Raw genomic sequence first — 22,098 nt, 5'->3', positions numbered from 1 at the left:
TTCAATAGTGAAAAACGAAAATGGCTGTAATTCACTACTAAGACATGCCACACACATCAGGGCATGTCCTACCTTATGCCTACAATGCACCCTGCCCTTGGGCCTACCAGAGGGGTGGCTAATATGTAGGTAAGGGAAGGTTTAGGGACTGGCAAGTGGGGGCACTTGCGTAGTCAGCGCGACGGTCCCAGACCGCGCACAGGGTCTGCGGTGGCAGACCCTAGACACATTTTACAAGGCCGCTTTCTGTGGGTGGCGCAACCAGCGCTGCAAGCCCACCAGCAGCATTGGCATTCACAAGCCCTGGCACCCCTGGTGCACTTTACTGGGGACTGACAGTGAATCCAATAAACCAATCATGAACATCAATTACAGGTACACTTTACCTAGGGAGCACTTGCACTGCGGCACGGATTAGCCGTGGCGCAGTGCCCTGAGCGGACAACACCAGCAAAACAATCGAGACACACCATCAAAAAGTGGAAGGGAAACTCACGCCAAGGTGCCAGGTCTAACACGTGTCCCCTCCAGCTGAAATGTGGGGAGAACTACCCTTGGCCAGGGGGTTCCTCGTCACTAAGGCGGAAATACCTGGACAGACCGTCAGCGTTGGCGTGATCTGTACCAGGACGGTGTTCCACCGTAAAGTCCATACCCTGTAGGGAGATGGACCACCTCAACAGCTTCGGGTTCTCACCCCTCATTTGCATCAACCATCTGAGGGGCCTGTGGTCCGTCTGAACCCGGAAGTGAGACCCAAACAAGTAGGGTCTTAGCTTCTTCAGTGCCCAGACCACAGCAAATGCTTCTCGCTCAATTGCACTCCACCTACTTTCCCGTGGAAGTAACCTCCTACTGATGAAGGCTACGGGTTGGTCCCAGCCCTCCTCAGTCATCTGTGAGAGAACAGCCCCTACACCATGCTCTGAAGCGTCTGTCTGCACTAGGAATTCCCTGGAGAAGTCTGGGGCCAAAAGCACGGGCGCCGTGCACATGGCAGTCTTCAGGGTGTCGAAAGCTTTCTGACAGGTGTCAGTCCAGATCACGTTCCTGGGCTGCTTCTTGGAAGTCAGCTCTGTCAAGGGGGCAACGATCGTTCCATAGCCCTTGACAAACCTCCTGTAGTACCCAGTGAGCCCCAGGAAGGGCCTCACTGCGGTCTGCATCTTGGGGGCTTTCCCAAGCCAGGATGGTCTCAATTTTGGGTTGCAAGGGTGCCACCTTGCCACTCCCCACTTGGTGTCCCAAGTACACCATGGAACCCTGCCCGATCTGGCACTTGCTTGCCTTGATCGTGAGGCCTGCTCGGCGCAGAGCCATCAACACTTCCCAGAGGTGGCGCAGGTGTTCGGGCCAGGTGGCACTGAACACTGCGATGTCATCCAGGTAGGCGGCACTGAACGCATCCAGCCCAACCAGTACCTGGTTGACCAACCTCTGAAAGGTGGCAGGGGCATTCTTCATTCCAAATGGCATGACTCGGAACTGGAAGTGCCCATCTGGTGTAGAGAATGCTGACCTCTCTTTGGCCCCATCGGTCAAGGCGATCTGCCAGTACCCAGACGTTAAATCAAACGTGCTGAGGAACCGGGCAGCCCCCAGCCGATCAATGAGCTCATCAGCTCTGGGGATGGGGTGCGCGTCAGTCTTCGTTACTGAATTGAGTCCTCTGTAGTCCACACAGAACCGGAGTTCAGGTGTGGCTCCCGGCGCAGCAGCTTTGGGGACCAAGACCACGGGGCTGGACCAAGGACTGCTGGAGGACTCAACCACCCCTAGCGCAAGCATTTTGGAGACCTCCTCCTTGATGCAAGCTCTGACCCTGTCAGTTACCCTGTAAGCCTTATGCTTCACAGGTAAGCTGTCTCCTGTGTCCACATCATGGACGCACCAATCTGTGACACCAGGAACCAGGGAGAACCTATCTGGAAACTGCCCCAGCAAGTGGCGGCAATCTTCCTGTTGTTCGGGCGTCAGGGTGGGTGAGAGGTTAACTCCATCCACTGACCCATCTTTCTCAGAGGCTACTAAGAGGTCAGGAAGAGGCTCGGTCTCCTCTTCCATTCCGTCATCAGTGGCCAGCAGCATGCCCACTTCGGTCCTCTCTAAGTGGGGCTTAAGCGGTTAACATGTAGGACCCTCAAAGGGTTCCTGGGAGACTGCATGTCCACCACGTAGGTGATAGGACTTTTGCGCTCCACAACCTCAAATGGACCTGTCCACTTATCCTGAAGTGCACAAGGCTCCACTGGGGCAAAGACCCACACCTTTTGTCCAGGTTGAAGCTCTACCAGAGTGGCATTCTGGTCGTACCACCGCTTCATCTCCTCCTGGCTGGCTTCCAGATTTGCCTCAGCAAGTTGCCTGAAACGCCTAGTCTGGTTTCGGAAGGCCAGCATGTAACTGTATACATTCTGGGGAGGTTTCCTGGGAGATTGCTCCCAGCCTTCCTTTCCCAAACTCAGAGGTCCTCTTACCGGGTGACCATACAGAAGCTCAAAGGGGCTGAACCCTAGAGACTTCTGTGGCACCTCTCGGTAAGCGAAGAGCAGGCATGGCAAGAGGACGTCCCACTTACGCCTCATTGGACCGTCCAGGCCCATGATCATGCCTTTGAGGGTTCGGTTGAATCTCTCAACCAACCCATTTCCTTGGGGGTGGTAAGGAGTGGTGAACTTGTAAGTTACCCCACACTCCTTCCACAGGGATTTCATATATGTGGATATGAAATTGGTCCCCCTGTCGCTCACCACCTCTAGAGGGAATCCCACTCGGGAGAAAATTCCCATCAGTGCTCGTCCCACCACGGGGGCCGTCACTGTCCTCAGAGGGATGGCTTCAGGGTACCGGGTGGCATGGTCCACCAAGACCAGGATGAACCTGTTGCCCAGGGCTGTCTTGGGGTCCAGAGGCCCCACAATATCAATACCCACTCGCTGGAATGGCGTACCGACCACGGGGAAGGGCTGCAGAGAAGCCTTGTGCTTCCCTCCGCTCTTACCACTTGCCTGGCAAGTCTGACAGGTTCTGCAGTAGGAATCTGAATTCTTGTGCATTTGGGGCCAGTAAAAGTGGGTGACAAGCCTGTCATAGGTCTTGTCCATCCCCAAATGTCCTGCTAAAGGCACATCATGAGCCAGCCCCAGTAGGAAGGTTCTGAACCTCTGGGGTACCACCAGCACACGGGCTGACCCAGGTTCAGCAGCCTTAGGCTCGGAATACAGGAGGTCACTCTCCCAGTACACGTAGTGTGTTTTGGCCTGAACACCATTGGCCTGGTCTGCAGCCTGTTGCCGCATACCCACGAGAGAAGGGCATTCTTTCTGCTCCCTGCAGAATTCCTCCCTGGAGGGACCTCCTTCTTGCTGCCAATGGGTCAGCTCAGGCAGGTCTCCCAGTTCGGCAATCTGTTCCCCGGTAGGCTCCAGAGCATCCCCCTCAGGGTCTACTTCCTCCTGGGCCGTGGGAACTTCGGGGGCCGGTTTCCCGCGCCTCCTGCGCCTTCTCCCTAAGGCCGGTTCCTGGACCTCTCCCTCAGGCTCCAGGACCCTCTCAACACCCCTACTGGCTGCCATGGACCGGGTGGTCACGCACGCCCAGTCGGGCAGACCCACCATCCTCAGATGCGTGGTCTTCTCCACCTTTTCCCAAGGGGAGCTCTCCAGGTCGTTCCCTAGCAGACAGTCTACAGGCATGTCAGTTCTCACAGCGACTTGTAGAGTACCAGAGACCTCCCCCCACTCAAAGGGAACTTGAGCCATTGGACAACGACTCTCTATGTTGTCAGCATTGACAACCCTACAGTAGGCATTGGGTACAATCTGCTCTTGAGACACCAGGTGTTGCCTCACCGAGGTCACGCTGGCTCCTGTATCTCTAAGAGCCTCAACCTTCTTTCCATTGATGGTCACTACTTGCCCATATTTCTTAGTGTTAGAGGGTAAGTAGGTTTCAGGGACCATCTCACTGTCTCCTAGCGAGACTAGGGTCATCTGCCCGGGACCCCCACCCTCCTGGACTGCTACCTCCTCCCCAAAATTAATATTAGCTACTTGCCGGGGTGGAGCACCAGTGGGTGCTGTCTTACCAAACAGGCGACACCTAGGATCAGAGGCAATGTGACCTGGGTCACCACACCTGTAACAATTGAAGGGCCCCTTTGGAACAGGCCTACCTGTCGGGGCCCCGTTCTGCTGCGGGGGTGGGGGAGGCTGAGAACCCTTCTGCTGGTTCCCTTGGGGATTACTTTGGGGGCCTTTTTGGAACACCTTCTGTTTACCCCTGTCCCCCCCACTCTTCTGCTGGGGACCCTGCCCACCTTTGGCGGAGTCTCCCACTTGACCCTTGTGGACCCTGGTGCTGAGCCAGCGGTCCGCCTCCTCAGCAAGTTTCCTCGGGTTGGACAGCTTGCTATCAATCAGGTGCTGGCGTAGCTCAGGAAAACATTGACTGGACAAGTGCTCCCATGCAATTAAATCAAGCAGCCCTTGATAATCATTCACTTTGCTACCCTTCACCCAACCATCCAGTGCTCTGCAGAAAAAAGTTACATACTCCACATACGTACTCTCAGGGATGTTCTTAGTCTCCCTGAACCTCTGTCGATATAGCTCAGGAGTTAACCCATACCTGGTCATTAAAGCTTCCTTCATATGGGGGTATGAGGCTTGGAGATCTAGGGGTAAATCTAACAGTGTGTCACGCCCTTCAGCAAGGAACCTTCCCCACAACCCCGCTCCCCAGTCTTTCTCAGGGACCCGGTGTGAAGACATGGCCACCTCATAGGCTCTAAACCACTGCCCTATGTCATCCTTTCTAAAATACTCCTTTACTACATCTTTGGGGATGTACACCTTGGACTCTACCTGCACCGGTGGAGTGCTGCCACCAGAAGGAGCGGTGTCCAAACTTTTTGCCTTCAGCTCCAACTCCTTCAATCTTATATCATGATCCATTTGGCGTTGTTGTGCCTCCAGGGCCAACTTCTGCTTCTCCATTTCCATTTGTCCTGCCAACTTTGCCATCTCCATTGCATGCGCCCTGTCTGCTGCCCTGTCTGCCAGCTCCTCTGGCGACCGGACTCTGCTGGGCTCCTCAAGGTTGTCGGGTGGAACGATGTCCCCCGCATTCTGTGGATCTCTTGACTCCTTCCAGGCTCTCAACGCCTTGGTGTACTGGACCCTCCTCTTGAATCCAGCATGGGGAACTCTGAATTTTACACTGTAGCCTCTCAATTGCTCTACCGTGTAGCCTTCCAGTCCCTCCCAATCCACCTCATCCATTCCAGAAATCACAGAGTGTGCTCTTCCAGCAGAGAGTGAGCCAGGCATGGTTGCAAAAATGGCAGATGTCTCAACAAAGTTCAAAAATGAAAACCTGTGGCTGCGTTACTTGGTCTGCTCTCACTATCTGGTGATTAATAATTCACTGTATGCAAATTATAAATGCAAATCCGAAACCCCAGCCGCTGCCAACAATGTTAGACTTGGGGGTCTCTGGTTGGCGCAAGGTTGCCCTTGTGTCAAGCAGGAACCCTCTCCTCTACGTCAGGGCGCAGGATAACCCCTTGTGAATGACCCTTGCTCACCCTCTAGGTGCGTGGTGTGAGCAGCCAAGGCGATTCCTCAGGCGTTGTTGGTTAAGCACTTACAATCACACACACAGTAAATACATCAATCCCCCCAGAAACGGACACCAGCCTTGGATATGTAGAAAAATACGCTTCTTTATGTAAAAATAGGTATATATCTTTCAGCAGACTTATCACAAGACCAATAACGTTTTAGCTATGCCACCAGGTTGTAAAGCAGGCAAATGTTCTTTGTTCGTAGCTTCAAATGGATACTTTGTAGTCTCTTGCAAATGTTACTTGTGGTTCCAGTACTCACAGAGATCGGCTCCTGCGAACGGAGAAATAAGGCGTTGCGGGCCCCGAGCCCGATACTGGAACTTCTTTCGTGACGTGGAGTGCCGGCACAGGTCGGTGCGACTCTCAGCTTGGGAAGTGTCTTGGGTCCTCGATCAGCAGGTGTGGGCAGGTAGGCAGGCGCGGCCAGCGACCCTCCGCACGGCGGTGCAGGGGGGGTCTCCACAACGGGGGCGGCGCGGCCTGAGATGTCCGGGGATAGCGAAGCGGGGTCACAGGGCACGGTCAGTGCAGCTGGATGACCCGGCGTAGATCACAGTCGTCGGACGGTTTCCGGCGGGAGGGGTGATAGCGCGTTCAGCGCGCTCCAGTGGCAGGCGGTGACAGGGGTGCAGGCAACCTAGCCCGGGGACAGAGAGCGGCTCCGGACGGAGCGGGGCTCTCACGGGGTTGAGGCAGGCAAGCTCCTGAGTGTCACGGCCCTAGGAGGGGCGATGAGGGGCGCAGTCTCTTTCCAGCGGGATGCACACACGGCTCGAATCGGAGGACGAGCAAAAGCACAGAGAACCCACTGGTCCTGGGGTTCAGTTCAGGGGGCAAGCTCAGATCAAGCCCTTGGAGAATGTTTAAAGCACAAAGCAGCAAAGTCTTTTCAGTAAGTCTCTTCCTCTCCTTTCTCAGCAAGGCAAGCAGCAGGCCAGCTCCTCCAGCGTCTTCTTCTCCTTCTAGTCGGGCAGAGGTTCTTTGTGGTAAAACAGGATTCTGATTTCTTAGGAGCCAGGCTCCTACTTTTATACCATGATTCTTTTGTTCTTTAGCGCCAGGGGGCCTAGGCCTGGCTCAGTCCAGTTCTGGAGCACTTTGTTATGGTGACTCTGCTCTTTCCTTTCAGCAGCAGGGCAGAGACATCAGCCGCCCCACAGGGGGTGGCGCCGGCTTTGTGGTGGTAGAGCACAGGTCTATTCAAGAGTCAAGGTGTACTCCTTCCACCCATCCAGGTGTCACCTCTCTACCCACCACCTGGCAGCCAACCTGTCTCTGGGGATTCCCCAACCCTGCTCCTTACTGTTGCCAGGCAGAACACACACACACAGCAGAGGCGGACTGAAATGGCCAGGTCAGTAAATACTAACTTTCTAAAAGTAGTATTTACAAACCCAGGATATTAAAATAAACTTGACTACAAGAAGTATTTTATTATTCTGAGTTCAGGCATACTAAACTTGACATTCTACCATGCTCTCTGAGTCCACTGGGGTCACAGCGTGTAGTGACTCCAGCAGCCCATTCTGGCCTATGGAGAGCAGGTAGCCTTCAATAGTGAAAAACGAAAATGGCTGTAATTCACTATTAGGACATGCCATACACATCAGGGCATGTCCTACCTTATGCCTACAATGCACCCTGTCCTTGGGCCTACCAGAGGGGTGGCTAATATGTAGGTAAGGGAAGGTTTAGGGACTGGCAAGTGGGGGCACTTGCGTAGTCAGCGCGACGGTCCCAGACCGCGCACAGGGTCTGCGGTGGCAGACCCTAGACACATTTTACAAGGCCGCTTTCTGTGGGTGGCGCAACCAGCGCTGCAAGCCCACCAGCAGCATTGGCATTCACAAGCCCTGGCACCCCTGGTGCACATTACTGGGGACTGACAGTGAATCCAATAAACCAATCATGAACATCAATTACAGGTACACTTTACCTAGGGAGCACTTGCACTGCGGCACGGATTAGCCGTGGCGCAGTGCCCTGAGCGGACAACACCAGCAAAACAATCGAGGCACACCATCAAAAAGTGGAAGGGAAACTCACGCCAAGGTGCCAGGTCTAACAGGGTGAGAATGAAGAAAAGATAGGATGCTCCGAAAAAATGGAAAGGAAGAGATAGCAAGTCAGAGGGAGGAAGGAGGAGTGAAAGAGAAGGTAACAGTGGATGCACTTTTGGCAAAACCGAACGAAGAGTCGGCCCGATGTTGCATATCCTGACAGAAGTCTGCATTAGGAAACCCACCTAAAATAGGGCAAACTTCCCCAGCGTACTGATGGCAGGGACCCTGTAGTGGATAGACCACCACCTATAATACACTGCAGGCAGACTAAGCCCAACTGTTAACTCCACCATCCAGGGTTACTTATAACGGCCGTATTGGTACCAGTGGAGTAGCAATAGCCCCCGCAGCCCCTGCAGTATGGCGAGTCACTGGCTTGAGAGATCTTGAGTGGCGCGGAGAATGTGGGGGCCCCATCCATGTTCTTTGCAGGGGGTCCCCCTCAAGTTTCGTTACGCCACTGCTATTGGCTGTCGCAGGCTCTCAAAACTCCGCTTCAAAGGATGGACCCCGTGGACAACCATAGAGTGGAGGGGCTGACGTCAGCAGCGCTTTTCAGTTCCATACCTGGTGGACAGACAATGTTGAGAGACAATTGCTCTCGCATGCACAATGAACTAATTTTCTATCCAGTTGACCAGTTCGCACTGAAATGGCTGTAGGTGCGTTGGTGTCTGGATTAGCTTGAGAGATACGTGAAGTATCTCTTTGTCTTGTGTTTTTTTCGCATCTTTGATGCCGTGACGCAAAAACAATGAACACACAACATAAGGATGTACAGGAGAATGTGCGCAGCACGAAGAGAGCACAGAAAACGAAGGGGGAGTGGCAGCATCAAAGGGAAATGCAATCTATGTTGCCCTCAGTCATAGGAGCCACTAAAGGGCCACGCGGCGGGGACAGCAGAACGTGCGGCCTCCCTTGAAGCTAAACCCAGCGCTAAACATAAATTTATGTGCACACGGAACCAAGCGCTCGGAAAACGGCAGCCGGCGCCTCACCGTAATCGACAAACTTTTTTCCAGTATGGGATAAAAGAATGGATAAAATAGAAGGGAGAAAGATTCAACTCTAAAATTCATAGACTATCAAAGAACCGTACATTGTGTATACTTGCTAAAGACTTTGGGTGCCACAACATTTCTGTGCCCTTTGGAAAAGTCCAATGTTTTCTTGGGTACCTTGATTTTGAAACATATCCAGGTAGAAAGGAGCGGCATATTTATAATCTTTTTCAACAAGGAGCACATTAATATACATACTATTTTTGTATTTGTATTTTGCATTTGATTGCGGATACGTACCTGGAGAAGATTGTCAATGGAATAGTTACGATTCCTCAATTGCATCTAAATCACCATGCCCTGATCCAGTCTCCCCTACAAACATTTAATTATAATAAATATTTTTCGCATGTTTTGAAGTGTTCTGACTCCTACTGCCAAGTTGGCGCAATGTTACAATTGAAAAATAAAACGAGGCTGAGGCTGTATTCCTATATGTAAATGCGTCGGAATATCTATTTTGCAGGAGCGCGAGTTGCGCAGCGCGCTGCCGTAATGGCTTCGCTCCTGCGGCCCACGCCTGGTGTTTGTGAGTCAGGCACCGCGACTTACAAGGTCCCATTAGCACCACCGTTGTGCATGCCAAACTCCCTCGCAAAATCAAGGGGGCCGGTCCTCCTCCCTCTCAGCGTACCTACTTAAAAAAAATATAATCTTTTAAAACATGTAAAGTGTTTATCCCATTATTCAAATGTTAATGTGGGAGGGAGGGGGGCAAGCCAGCACAAGACCATATTTTTGTGCCTGTAAAAGGCCGCTTTATTGAAACAGGTGCATATCACAATTTATATCCTTGGCAACTGCATTCCAAAACTAAAACCTCACTATATATGAATTTCCTGACACCTTGTTACCCCCCACACCTACGATCCCCACATCAGATCCCCCACCCCGCAAAATACAACATAACATTCTATAACAATAATATTACACAATCCTACACAATATAGCATTTACAAATCCTAACCTCCCATGACCCAAATCCCTACCTGCCTTTGTGCAACTGTAACTAACCAACCTCTAATCTAAACTTAGCCTACCTGGTTACCCTTTCCCTGCTCCTGCTCACAAACTACCAACATTTAACTAAAAAATACAGCCAATCCTGGCCAACTTTCAACAACCCCGCCAGCACCTGTTCCAAGCGACAAAATATACAACTTATCAAGCCCCTATGTATCTATTCCAATAACCACTGCCGGAAACAAAAACCCCAAAATTGGGAAAAAACACCCCCCATAACAAAAAAACTAGGGAGGGAGGGTGGTAACAAAAAACCTACTCTTCACAGCGCTCCCAGCCACCAGGTCACCAAACCTAAAATGGTGGCTGGAAGGGCGCGAAAAAGCCCTATATACTTTTGGGCTAGTAACTAAAAATTGGGCTACAATTGGGCTAATCCCAATGTAGCCCAAAGTACCCAAAATGGCCGCTCGCTGGCCAGCCCCTCCCCCTCCCAATCTGCCAGGGGGGGCAGACCTCGCTGTGCTCGGCTGCCCCCCAAGCCCCACTTGGGAGGGAGGAGGGCAAGCAAGCACGAGACCAATTTTTTGTGTATGTAAAAGGCCGCTTTATTGAAACAGGTGCATATCACAATTTATAACCTTGGCAACTGCCTTCCAAAACTAAAACCTCACTATACATGAATTTCCTGACCCCTTGTTCCCCCCTACCCCTACGATCCCCACATCAAATCCCCCACCCCGCAAAATACAACATAACATTCCATAACAATAATATTACACAATCCTACACAAAATAGCATTTACAAACCCTAACCTCCCATGACCCAAATCCCTACCTGTCTTTGTGCAACTGTAACTAACCAACCTATAATCTAAACTTAGCCTACCTGGTTACCCTTTCCCTGCTCCTGCTCACAAACTACCAACATTTAACTAAAAACTACAACCAATCCTGGCCAACTTTTAACAACCCCGCCACCCAGGGAAAGGCTTGAGGGTAGGCGGAAATGCCGTCTCCCCCCTTTTCCTGCCCCCCTGCATCCTATGAAACCCCCCACCCCCTCAGCGTCGATGAACCCCCAACAGTCTGGCCAGAACTTCCCTCAGTTCCAATAAATACAAGTCCATGCCCAGCCTGGATAAATGGACCCCATCACCCCAGAAAAAATACGGCGTGTCATACCTAATATCCTTGTGCGAAATCCTCAAAATTCCCAACTGACGACAAAATCGCACCATTTCTGTATTAAGTTTACGCCTGGCCTTGTCCACTGCCCCCGGGTTCACCGCCCCTCTCCAAACCCTACGAGGAACAAATTCCGTCCAGATGACGGCACAACCGGACCACTGGCCCTTGATCAAAGTCAAATCCCGCTTCATACTTCTCATTAACGCCAGGCCAGTTTCCCTCACCATATCGTTCTCCCCCAAATGAAGCACCAATACATCGGGGCACCTACCAGCCACCAAAATCCTGTTGAGAACTTGCAGCAACTCCTTACACCGCATACCACCCCTTCCCCGCCAACAAACTGTAAACATTTCTTTATTAAAACCCAGGTTTTCCCCAAAATAGCTGGCGCAGGCCTGGATTTGTGCCCACTTCCCCAAGGAATGGCCAACAATCCAAATAGACATCCCCCTGGCGAGGGGACCCGTCACCGAACCTGAAAGAAAAAACATGAATGAACAAAAGGAAAACAGTACAAACCGCGCTACAACGCCCCAGATGCGTTGCGCACATAACGCTGGTAGCAGTCAGAGGACCACCTACCCAACCTCATGATGTCCCCTCGCTTCCAGCCCCGATTGCTCGCCTCAGATGCTGCCCCAATTCGAAACGAATGCGTCCCAAAACCCTTCCCCTCAATCCCCAGCCCGCCCAGCGCCTTCCTCAGCACAGCCAAAAGCTGCGAGGCTTTCACACCTCGTCCGTCCCCATGCCTAAAAACTAAGCCAACCGTATCCACCGTCAAGGACCTCCACCACAAACCCCACCGGTAAGGGCAAGCCGGCTGGGAATCGCCCACTTGCAAAGAAACCCATTTACCCCCTCCTCTCTGATCCATCTTAGATCTCAGCCAAATGCTGATCCTGTCCCTACAAAAGGACACTTCACTCCATAAAAGCCCCTGTTCAGCTTTGGTTCCCAACAGTTCAGAAACCCGAAAGGCCCGAAGAACATCCAGGACATCAGTGTGGAGAAAAGACAAACTTCCACATCGTCAGAACATATCCCAGGCAAAATCCCAAGCACCCTCTCTAAAAGTTCCCAAGACAGAGGATTCTGAACCCCGGTTGCGTGGCCGCATTCACGGGCCCAACCTTCCAACATGCGCGTCCCAAGTTCCCCTGCGGAGGGTGCATAACCCCACAGCAATTTCCCGACAAAGGCAATCCCTGCCAGCTTGCCCACTATCATAACCCTAGTCAGACCCTTCTCAATCAAATCCCAAATAAACTGAATCACATCTTCCTGTCTAGACTCAGGAGATTCCCGCCGCATAGCGCCTGAGCGCAAAAATTCCACCCAAGCTGTTCTGTACGTTGCATTCGTGGATCGCGCCACAGAACCTAAAACCAGCTGCAACATCCTGTGTTGCCTACGTACCACAAATGCTGCGGCATTCTGGTCGGAGTCCCGTCCGCGGCGAGCCCACGGAATCTCCCCCACTGTGAACGAGACAAAGCATCCGCTATGTCATTGTCCACCCCCAGCTCATGCACTGCGCGAAAGGCGATATCATCCCGTAAGCATCCCAACACAAACACCCTCAACAGTTTCAAGACCTGTTCATCCCGGGCAGACTGGCGGTTCACAATTTGAACAACCGCCATGTTGTGAATTCTGAAGGTTACCTTCTTGTGCGCCAGCTGGTCACCCCATAAGGTGATCGCCACCACCAAAGGGAATTACTCCAAAAAGGCTATGCTCCTGCCCCCATCCATCCACTCCGGAGGCCACTGCTCCGCACACCACCTCCCTTGCCAATACAAACCATAGCCTGCACTCCCCGCCACATCCGAAAATATTTGGACATCCCAAAGCATGTCGCCCTCCCTCATCAAGGGGATGCCATTGAAGTTTTGTAAGAAAAACTGCCACATTCTCAAGTCCTAACGCACCCCCGCTGACAAACGCACATGATGTTGCGGAGGCCTCTGTCCCGCGTGTGCCCTGCCCAGACGCCTACAAAACGTCCTCCCTACTCGCACCACCCTACACGCAAAATTAAGGTGGCCCAGCAGCACCTGGATCTCCTTCACCATGACCTTATGTTTTGCCAACATTGTTGCCAGCAGCCCCAACATTTGCTGCTTTTTGACCGCCGGAAGGCGTGCCTCCATCAATTGCAAGTCCAACTCAATACCTAAAAAGGACAGAGCCGTGCAGGGCCCCATAGTCTTTTCCGGTGCCAACGGCGTGCCCAGTTCCCTCATGATCTCATTGAAACTGTCCGGTGCCTCCTGGCGGTCCGCGGAGCCTGAGGTGCCAACAAAGAAAAAGTCATCCAGGTAGTGTGGTGACCCGTCCGTTCCGTAAACAACCATTGTAGGAACACGCTGAAACAGTCACAAAGTGTGCAGGACATAGAACAGCCCATCGGCAATGCTTTGTCCACGTACCAGTGACCGTTAAACTGGATACCCAAAAGATCCCAGTCATCTGGGTGCACTAGAAGCAGCCGGAAAGCCGACTTTATGTCGCACTTTGCCATCATCGCCGTTGCGCCCGTGGTAACTACCAGTGACATGGCTACGTCAACAGATGAATATGATACAGTGGCCTCCCGCTCGTCGATGAAATCATTCACCGAACCTCCTTCAGTCCACGACAAATGCTGAATTAGGTGAAACTGTCCTTGTTCCTTTTTAGGCACCACTCCAGTGGGTGACACAATCACATTTTTTAGAGGCCAATTCTCAAAGGGTCCCGCCATGCGGCCCTCACGCACTTCCTTATCCAGCTTTTCTTGCACTACCCTAGAGTGCTCTTTTGCCGATTTCAAGTTGTCTGTCCACCATCTTGTCCGAGGTCCATCGTACCCCAGTCTGAAACCTTCCAAAAACCCCACCCTCAAACGTTCAGCAGCCTCCACGTCAGTATACCCCTGTAAGGCTACAATCAAAATGTCCACCTTAACCAGAGTACAAGCCCTTTGGCCCAGGCCCCTTAGCTCCTCGTCCTCCCGCGAGCTGCTGCTGTTGACCCCCGACTTAAACCCTCCTGACTGCCACTGCTTCGACCCTTTCTGCTGACCCTGGCCTCCCCCCAACAATTGACCAATGCATGCCTACCTCCGCACCCTGAGCAGACATGCCTGAAACGGAAGTACTCCCGGGTGCACAAACCCTTGTTGTAATCCCAACAAGCCCTTTTTGACCCTGGCTGTCCTCTCCCTGCTCCCCCCACACCCCTCGGGTGGGGCCCCCCAAAAGGGCTGATAAACGAGCGGGAGCCTGCTGGCCGTGAAAATGGTTTTACGAGACCCGGCTAAACCCATAGTGTGTTGACACAAGTCCGTGTCCAGCTCACCCCATTTAGCCTCCGGGTCCCATGCCATGCGTGCCCGGAACTCCTAATCGTATTGCGCCCAGTCATACCCGCCCCCAGTAATCTGTGCCTTCCTAATCACGTCCATGTACTTGAACATGACCACAGACCTTTCAGGGTATTTTTCACAGTACACGCTGGCATATATAAGGAACGCCGCGGTCCCATTCTCAATCGTCAAAGGCACCTTCGGCCGTTTTGCCAAATCAAATTCCTCCTCTTTAGACCCCTCTTTTGCCCGAACTTCTCTTTGGAGTTTATATATAACATATTCCCCTTTCCATATACGTTCCTTGGTAGACAACATCAAATGAGCGCCCAATGGCTTAGTGACGCCCATGTAGGGCAACCGTTTGATTTTCAACTCTTTATTCTCTAATTTAGTCTCCACCTCCCCTGTTGAAATCTCTACCGTCACCTTCTTATCCGTCACGCTGTCTCCTGTGCTTACGGACGCCTTACCTGCGTCCTGCACTGACCCCTTACCTGGGTCCTCCGTTCCTACCCCTACATCCACCACATATGTATCCTTGCTCAACCTACCCCCCACCTCCCCCTCCCTGACAGGCCCACCCACACCAACTGACACACCACAGGACGCAAGCACGCCAACTGTTTACCTGGCGCCAAGGACTCCGCCCATCGCGCCACTGTGCGTCCTGGCAAAGGGGCCGACCTCTCATCCCAGCGCGATGTCCGACCTTCGCCTGGCATCGTGACCTGCAAAACACTATGTACAGCATTACTCGCCCCCCTCTCCCTCGCCTTCAACATCCCTCAACTCTCCCTCCTCCATACTATCCTCATAATCCAGCTCCTCCTACCTAGCACCGCCGGCTTTCCCTGCCGGGGGTGCAGAATGCACCCTCCTAGAAATGCACAACACTTCTTCGTCGCTCCTCCTTCGGCGTTGGCCCCCGGACTGGTGAGGCGCAGTGGGTGGTGGGGCCGGCGATCCTGCCCTGGGCCTACTGATGTCAGCCGCAACGGGATCCCCAGCCAGTACAGGGTACGCCGCCCAAGGCTCCACCCTCCCTTCTCCTTGACACCAATGGGCCGCTCCCAGCCCTGCCAAGTCTGGTACCCCGCGTCGCTCCGGCGCCTGCAAAAGAAAGGAATGGTCTGGTGTGCGGGGCCCCTCTCTCTTCTCCCTCCCATCCCAACTCCGCTTCCTACCACCACCTAATGTGCTAGCCACCCACGCCCGCCCCACCGCACTAAGATCCACCAACCCTTCCCTGTCCCCAAAAACCTCCTCCCATCACTCCATTCCAAAAATCCTGCACCCTGCCTACCCAACCCACTCGGCCCTACCTCCTCATCCCCCTGAACCTGCCCCAACCCCCCCTGCACCTCCCCACTGGCACCCCTCGCTGAAGCAACCTCGACCTCTAACCCACCGTCTACCTGCGCCCTTGAAACACCTTCTGGCCACGAAGGAAAAATGTCCAGGCCATCCCAGTCCCTCTCACTCCCTTCTGAATCCAGCAACAAAGGCGACACCCCCCTCCATCCCACCCCCCTGCCCCACCGGAGAAGAACCCACCACACCCACCCAGTCACCTGCCTGAACCTCTGCCCCTACACCCACACTGCCAAAAAGCTTCACCTGCACCACCTGCCCAGACACCCTACCTACTAGCCCAGGATGCTGCATGCCCAGACTACCCTTCATCTCCCCCTCCAACAGCCCGCCCTCCAGCTGAATATTCATTGCCCCTCCCGTCTTCCACTCCGACTGACTCGCTCTCTCTGCCCTCTGCGACCTCGGCGGGGAGACGCGCGACGCTCTCCCCCACCGGGCCTTCCCGCTCAAAGTCTGCACATGCAAAGGGCCCCCCGCTCCCCGTACGCACCTCCTCAAGCCCTGGGGCAGCGCTTTCAAAGCTCGCGATGCCCCACTGACGATTGGCGCTCACTGTAACCAGGGCCGCTCCTCTCACATATGTGCGGCCCCAAACCACAAGCGATCCCTGCGGGGAGATGCGAGAGGCGTTCCTCTGCCGGGAGACATCTCTATCCGACACGAAAGTCACCGCACCTCCCACACCCCCCGGAGAAACCGCGACACCCATCGGGGCCACGCCCCTGGCATCCACGCGGCCCCGCAGACCCACCTTGGTCTTGGCCCCGTTCCAGGAGGGCAAACAAGCCGCGACTGCGGCCGCCACCCTGGCCGACGTGCACCTCACTGGGCACGTGGCAGTGGAGGCCTCCGGCATCAACTGGTTGAGCCGGCCGGCCTCACTCAGCAGCCTCACAGCCTCAAGAACATGGTAGTCCTCACCAGAAATCTTGCCTACCAAAACTCCGCAAATAAAGCACCTAAAAGAATGCCTGCCTCAACACCACTAAGGCCCTGACAAAAAACCTACTCTGTGCAGCGCTCCCAGCCACCAGGTCTCAAACCTAAAAGGGTGGCTGGGAGGGTGCGAAAAAGCACTATATATTTTTGGGCTAGTAACTACAAATTGGGCTACAATTGGGCTAATCCCAATATAGCCCAAAGTACCCAAAATGGTCGCTCGCCGGCCAGCCCCTCCCCCTCCCAATCTGCCCAGGGGGCAGACCTTGCTGTGCTCGGCTGCCTCCCAAACCCCCCTTGATCACCGAAAGAGCGGCAATGATAAAAGCCTCATTAGCGTTTGAATCTATTTAAATGCGAGGCTTTTTCCCTTCTATTCTTTCTGTTCTGTACCTTCTGGAGAATCACAAACTTTGCCCATTATTATCTGGATGGTACAGAACGTCCCAGGCACTACCCAAAGCAGCGTTCTAGAAGGGTCGTTTCTGTCCCAGAAATGGCAGAATGGGACAGTACCGTCCTGATAATCGACTCGCAAGGCATGCAATCTCCTGACAGGCTGAACAAGGAGGCACTGCAGCTGCTCGCTCCCGCAGGCAAAAGGCCGTGGGATGCGAGGAATGCAGCTGCAGCGTCCCGCAAGTGGTGCGCGCGCGTGCACTGTAAGGAAGACAGACGCGAAAGTAAAAGCTAATTAGACCTGATCCGAACAGATGGCACCCTGCGCGCTCCAGAGACCCATAGGCCATGGGAGGGAACATTTCAACAAAAGGTGGGGCAACACACGCCTTCAGCCATTTGCGTGCTTTCTTTTTTTGAAAGACACATGCTATGGCCAATGAAATCTGTGGGAGTTACCTAAATCCCACGGAGAAGTCTGTGGCAAGTTTGGAGTCCTTACTAGAAGCCTCGCAGCGCAGCGCATGCGCTGGCTCAGGCGAGACCTAAAAAATGCCCTTTCAGGCTTTGAATTCATTTGCAGGATATAAAGGGCTGAAGAACCAGAACCTTTTGGGCCTGGCGGCGCAGGGTACGCCTTAATCTCCGGGGTTCTCCTGCTCAGCTACACAGAGACACGGGACACTCTGTTAGGCGTTAGAAGATCGGATTTATTAGCTGCAGCTAGTACAGTTATCCCAGAAGTACACGAGGTAGGTTCTCAGGAGACTGCCACTTCACTCCGTGGCGCACAATCTTATATAGCAGATATGTGAAATATACATTAACCAAATACACACCCAGAACATATAAGAAAGAGCCAATAAGAAAAGTTGGAAAACAGAACAGAACCAATAGAAAAGGTTTGAAAACAAAGTATCAGATGACTCGAAGAAACCTCTCCTCCGACTGTGTTTGTTACCCCTCCCTCGAACTAATTCATTAACAGATCTGCAACTAACTTGCAGGTGGCGAGATACGTTTGTGTGTGTTGGAGGACAGTTGTGAAACAAGAGAATGCTAGCAGAGGACAGCGAAGACCAGACGATAAGATAAAGTCAGAAGAGAATAGTGTGAACCAACAGATAGTTGAGACGGGGATTAGAAAAACCAGACAGGGATTAGTGTACTTGGCCAGTCCTAACACCAGCTTTGTAAATAGAGGCAGAAGGCTTATTTTGACACGAAGCTGCAGAAAAAGCAGAATAGACTTTGTTCGCCGTGCTGCCTGAGTGAGGGCAACACAAAATGGCGGCGGAGCACAAAATGGCGGGTCGATTCGATCACGATCGAAAATCAAATTTCCTCAGACCCTCCTTTTGCCAGAACTCAGGCAAGATAGCCTAATGTTAATCTGAGTCAATGTCGATGGCCATGAGGTCATCGAGCTGTTGCTGTAGCATCATTCTAATATTCTCTGCTCTTTGTGATTTGGGTTTAGGGATGCACATAGTAGCACAAAGGTCGCAGATGGCGGGACCACAGTGCATACAAAGGCAACAAGAGAAAATGATGGTCAAAACTACTCCAAGGAATGTCAATGCTTTCCAACCCCATTTGGACAGTAGTCCCCAAAACCACTCCAGTAATGACCAATCTCCTTCGTCCTGATGAATCGACTATATGTAACTTAGAGATAGCTTGGTATACTGTCGGAGCGTCATCAGGTATGAAAATACAGCAACTTGACCCGATCAATTTGCACACTCCACCACGATCCGCAAGAACAAAATCTAAGGCAACTCGGTTTTGTAAGGTCATAAGACGATCCGCCTGTAGTTCTGCCGTGATATTACTTAAGGCTCCTACAGTGATATCTATAGTGGTTTCTACGACACAAACCAGTTGCCTTATATTTCTGCTGTTGGCCATTGGACCCCAAAAAGGAAGAAATCCTTTGAGGAAATCTCCTCCCTCTTGTCCGGCTGTGTCTTTAGAATCAATAATCCCTCTGCCATATCTGTTTCGATGATAGTTTGCAGAAGCGATGTATGTAGGGGGAAGAAGGAAAGCTATATAACAGGTACCATAAAAACACGTTGGCAACCACGTGTAAGCCCTATTGTGGCAGATAAAATACGTGCCTTGAGATGGCACTAGAGGCGGCGAGTTCTGAGAGGAGTAAACGTATGTGTGGGAACAGTTGTTTCTTTGTATGGTGTCAGAAGACCGACCATTTATTTGCAGACAGAAATTTCCCTGATGAGGAATAGTCCAAATTGGTGCAGATTTTCTTTGTTTAACCTTATCACTAAGGCTAGTGACATAATGGGTGACGTTCCAGTTTGTGTACGCTTTCCTTTCGTCAATGGAAATCTTACTATTTTCCATGATTTTAGCCATAGCTACCATTCCCTTTATCAATGAACTATGACTAAAATCTGGACCACCAATATATGAACTAACGGATCGTCTGAATTTGCTTTGATAGGCATTGGAGAAGATAACAAAATAAGCCGAAGCAGAACCCTCATAAGAAAACGGAAGAACTAAATATGGCATTCCTTTTTCTGTGGTATGTGGCATAAGTCCACACACCCAACAGTCAGTTGTATTGATCACTAATTGATGTTGATGTAATAACTGGACAAAGGAATTGTTATAATATTCAGTTCTTCTAATGAGTTCATGTTGAGGAATGGTATGAAATAGATGTGGAGAGACAGTAGAAGAAGACGAAGAGGTAGAAGGAGAGACAACTTTTTGCTGCAGAGCATAAATAATCCAACTTATAATCGCCAAAAGGATACACAATAATATAATAATACATAAGGTTATACTAAAACGACTGTACATTAATCTACAGGATTCCTTTTTCATATCATCCTTTCTCTCTCTTTTGCCTAGTGTAGTTTCCATCTTTCTAAATGGATGCTCATGGCAATCTTCCTCGATCACTTAATTATGATTATCTGCCGTCCTATGACACTGCAAGTCCTGCAGGCCTATTGCCACTACTCAGGTCACAATCAAGACTCCTACCGTGACCCTGCAACCGGGATAGAATACTACACAGGAGAGAGAAAAATTTTAAGTGTTCTTTGGTCTAGGTCTCAGATTATAATGTTCTTTATCAGGTACAGTTTGGTCTCGGAACAATGTTCGCGGATTTGTCGTATTCAAGCGATGATGTGGTGTTATCGCTTCCTAAAGAATGTCGTCGTCCTCTTTCTCAGACAATGTTCCATTCAGGCGTGCATTGCTAAAAGGTTCGAATCGTGGAACCTTCTCACTCTCAGAGTCACCAATGCCCCTACGCACCCATTGATCGAAGGGTAGAGGCAAAGCCACTTTCTTACAATGCACGCCGTGAATCCAATTTTTCTTTCCTTCGACTTTGACTGCTGTTCTCGTCACCAAAAGCACTAAACGAGGCTCCCTCCACCTGGGCTCCAAATTTTTTGTCCTTTGGAAATTCTTTATACAGACCCAGTCACCTGGTCGGATGGAATGACCTGGGTCTGTGGAAGCCTCCGGTAAAGCACTTTGAACCTGTTGATGGAGAACACGTAATTTAGTTGTAAGTTCATGCAAGTAGTCAATCAACATTGGATATGGCAAGTCTGAGTATTTCTTAGGGCGAGGGACTCCCCATATATTAGCTGGGCGCCCAAAGACCACTTCGTAAGGGCTAAGTCCCAAACGAGAGTGCACAGCAGTTCTAGTGGACAGGAGAGCCAGTGGTAAAGCATCGGGCCAATTAAGTCCTGTACTAGCCTGCACTTTCGCTAGTTTGAGCTTCAAAGTTCCGTTGTAGCATTCCACTAAACCTTCTGACTGTGGATGGTTTGCGGCATGGAACTTTTGCTTGATACCAAGACCCGCACAAACTTTTTGCATGACTTGGCCCACAAATTCGCTCCCATTGTCACTCCAGACAATGCGCGGCAAACCGAACCTGGGGAAAAATTCTTTCAGTAGAATTTTGGCTGTGGATAAGGCTGTATTATCTTTTAGAGGGTATGCTTCTATCCACCTAGAGAAGGCGCATACTACCACCAGAACATATTTGAGATTGTTGCATCGTTCCATGTGAATGTATTCGATCTGCAACACCTCAAATGGATATGTCGGAGGAGCAAAGTGACCCGCTGGAGTTGGGGTTCCCTTTCCCGGGTTGTACATCAAACAAACAATACAATGTTTCACTACATTGTCTGCGCATTTTGGGATTCCTTAATTTTGCCACACTGGAGCCAGAAGCTTGCATATGCCTTTCGCACTTAAGTGGGCTGGACCATGCGCCATAGTAACCACTGGGAGTACATAGGCATCTGGTAACAGCCAACGTTGGTGTTCAGATAATTCCACCCAACAACCTATCTCATCTAACATTCCCGTACTTTCTTTCCACTTACTCAATTCTTTCTCTGTAGCCTCTTTCTGAATCGACTTTACATTTTCTACTGTATTCTCATACATTCCTCTTTCTTTGACCCAATTCGCAGGACCCGCCACATACATTCGACTTGTAGCGTCTCTCACTGTCTTTTTCGCTACTTCATCTGCAAATGCATTTCCTCGGCCAACATCATCTGTAATCTTTTTGTGTGCACTACACTTCACAATTGCTATTTGGGTGGGCAAAGCAAGTGACTCAAGAAGATCACTCACCAACTGACCATGTTGTATTTTAGTGCCATGTGAAGTAAGGAATCCCCTCTCTTTCCAAAGACGCCCAAAATTGAACGCTACACCAAAGGCGTATTGACTCTCGGTGTACACGTTCACTCTTTTTCCTTTTGACAACACACATGCTCTCCTTAAAGCTATTAGTTCTGCTGCTTGAGCTGAGTTGTGTCTGATACGGGCTGTTTCCACAACTGTATGTAAAGTAGTTACAGCATAGGCTGAAACTGTATCTCCATTAGGCATCTTAAAACAAGAACCATCTACCCATAGAGTTCCATCCGGATTCTCTAGCGGCGTATCTTTCAAGTCAATTCTTCCTTTTGTCTCTTCCTCAGTACGGAGGAAACAATCATGTTGCTCCTCAACACCTTTCTCCTCTGGAAGGGGCAATAGAGTAGCTGGATTTAGGGTATTACATCGTTTGATGTGTACGTGACTAGCCAAAAG

The sequence above is a fragment of the Triturus cristatus genome, chromosome 1_1 (assembly GCF_964204655.1).
Source record: "Triturus cristatus chromosome 1_1, aTriCri1.1, whole genome shotgun sequence".
Lineage (NCBI taxonomy): Eukaryota > Metazoa > Chordata > Amphibia > Caudata > Salamandridae > Triturus > Triturus cristatus.
This window is presented reverse-complemented; position numbering follows the sequence as displayed.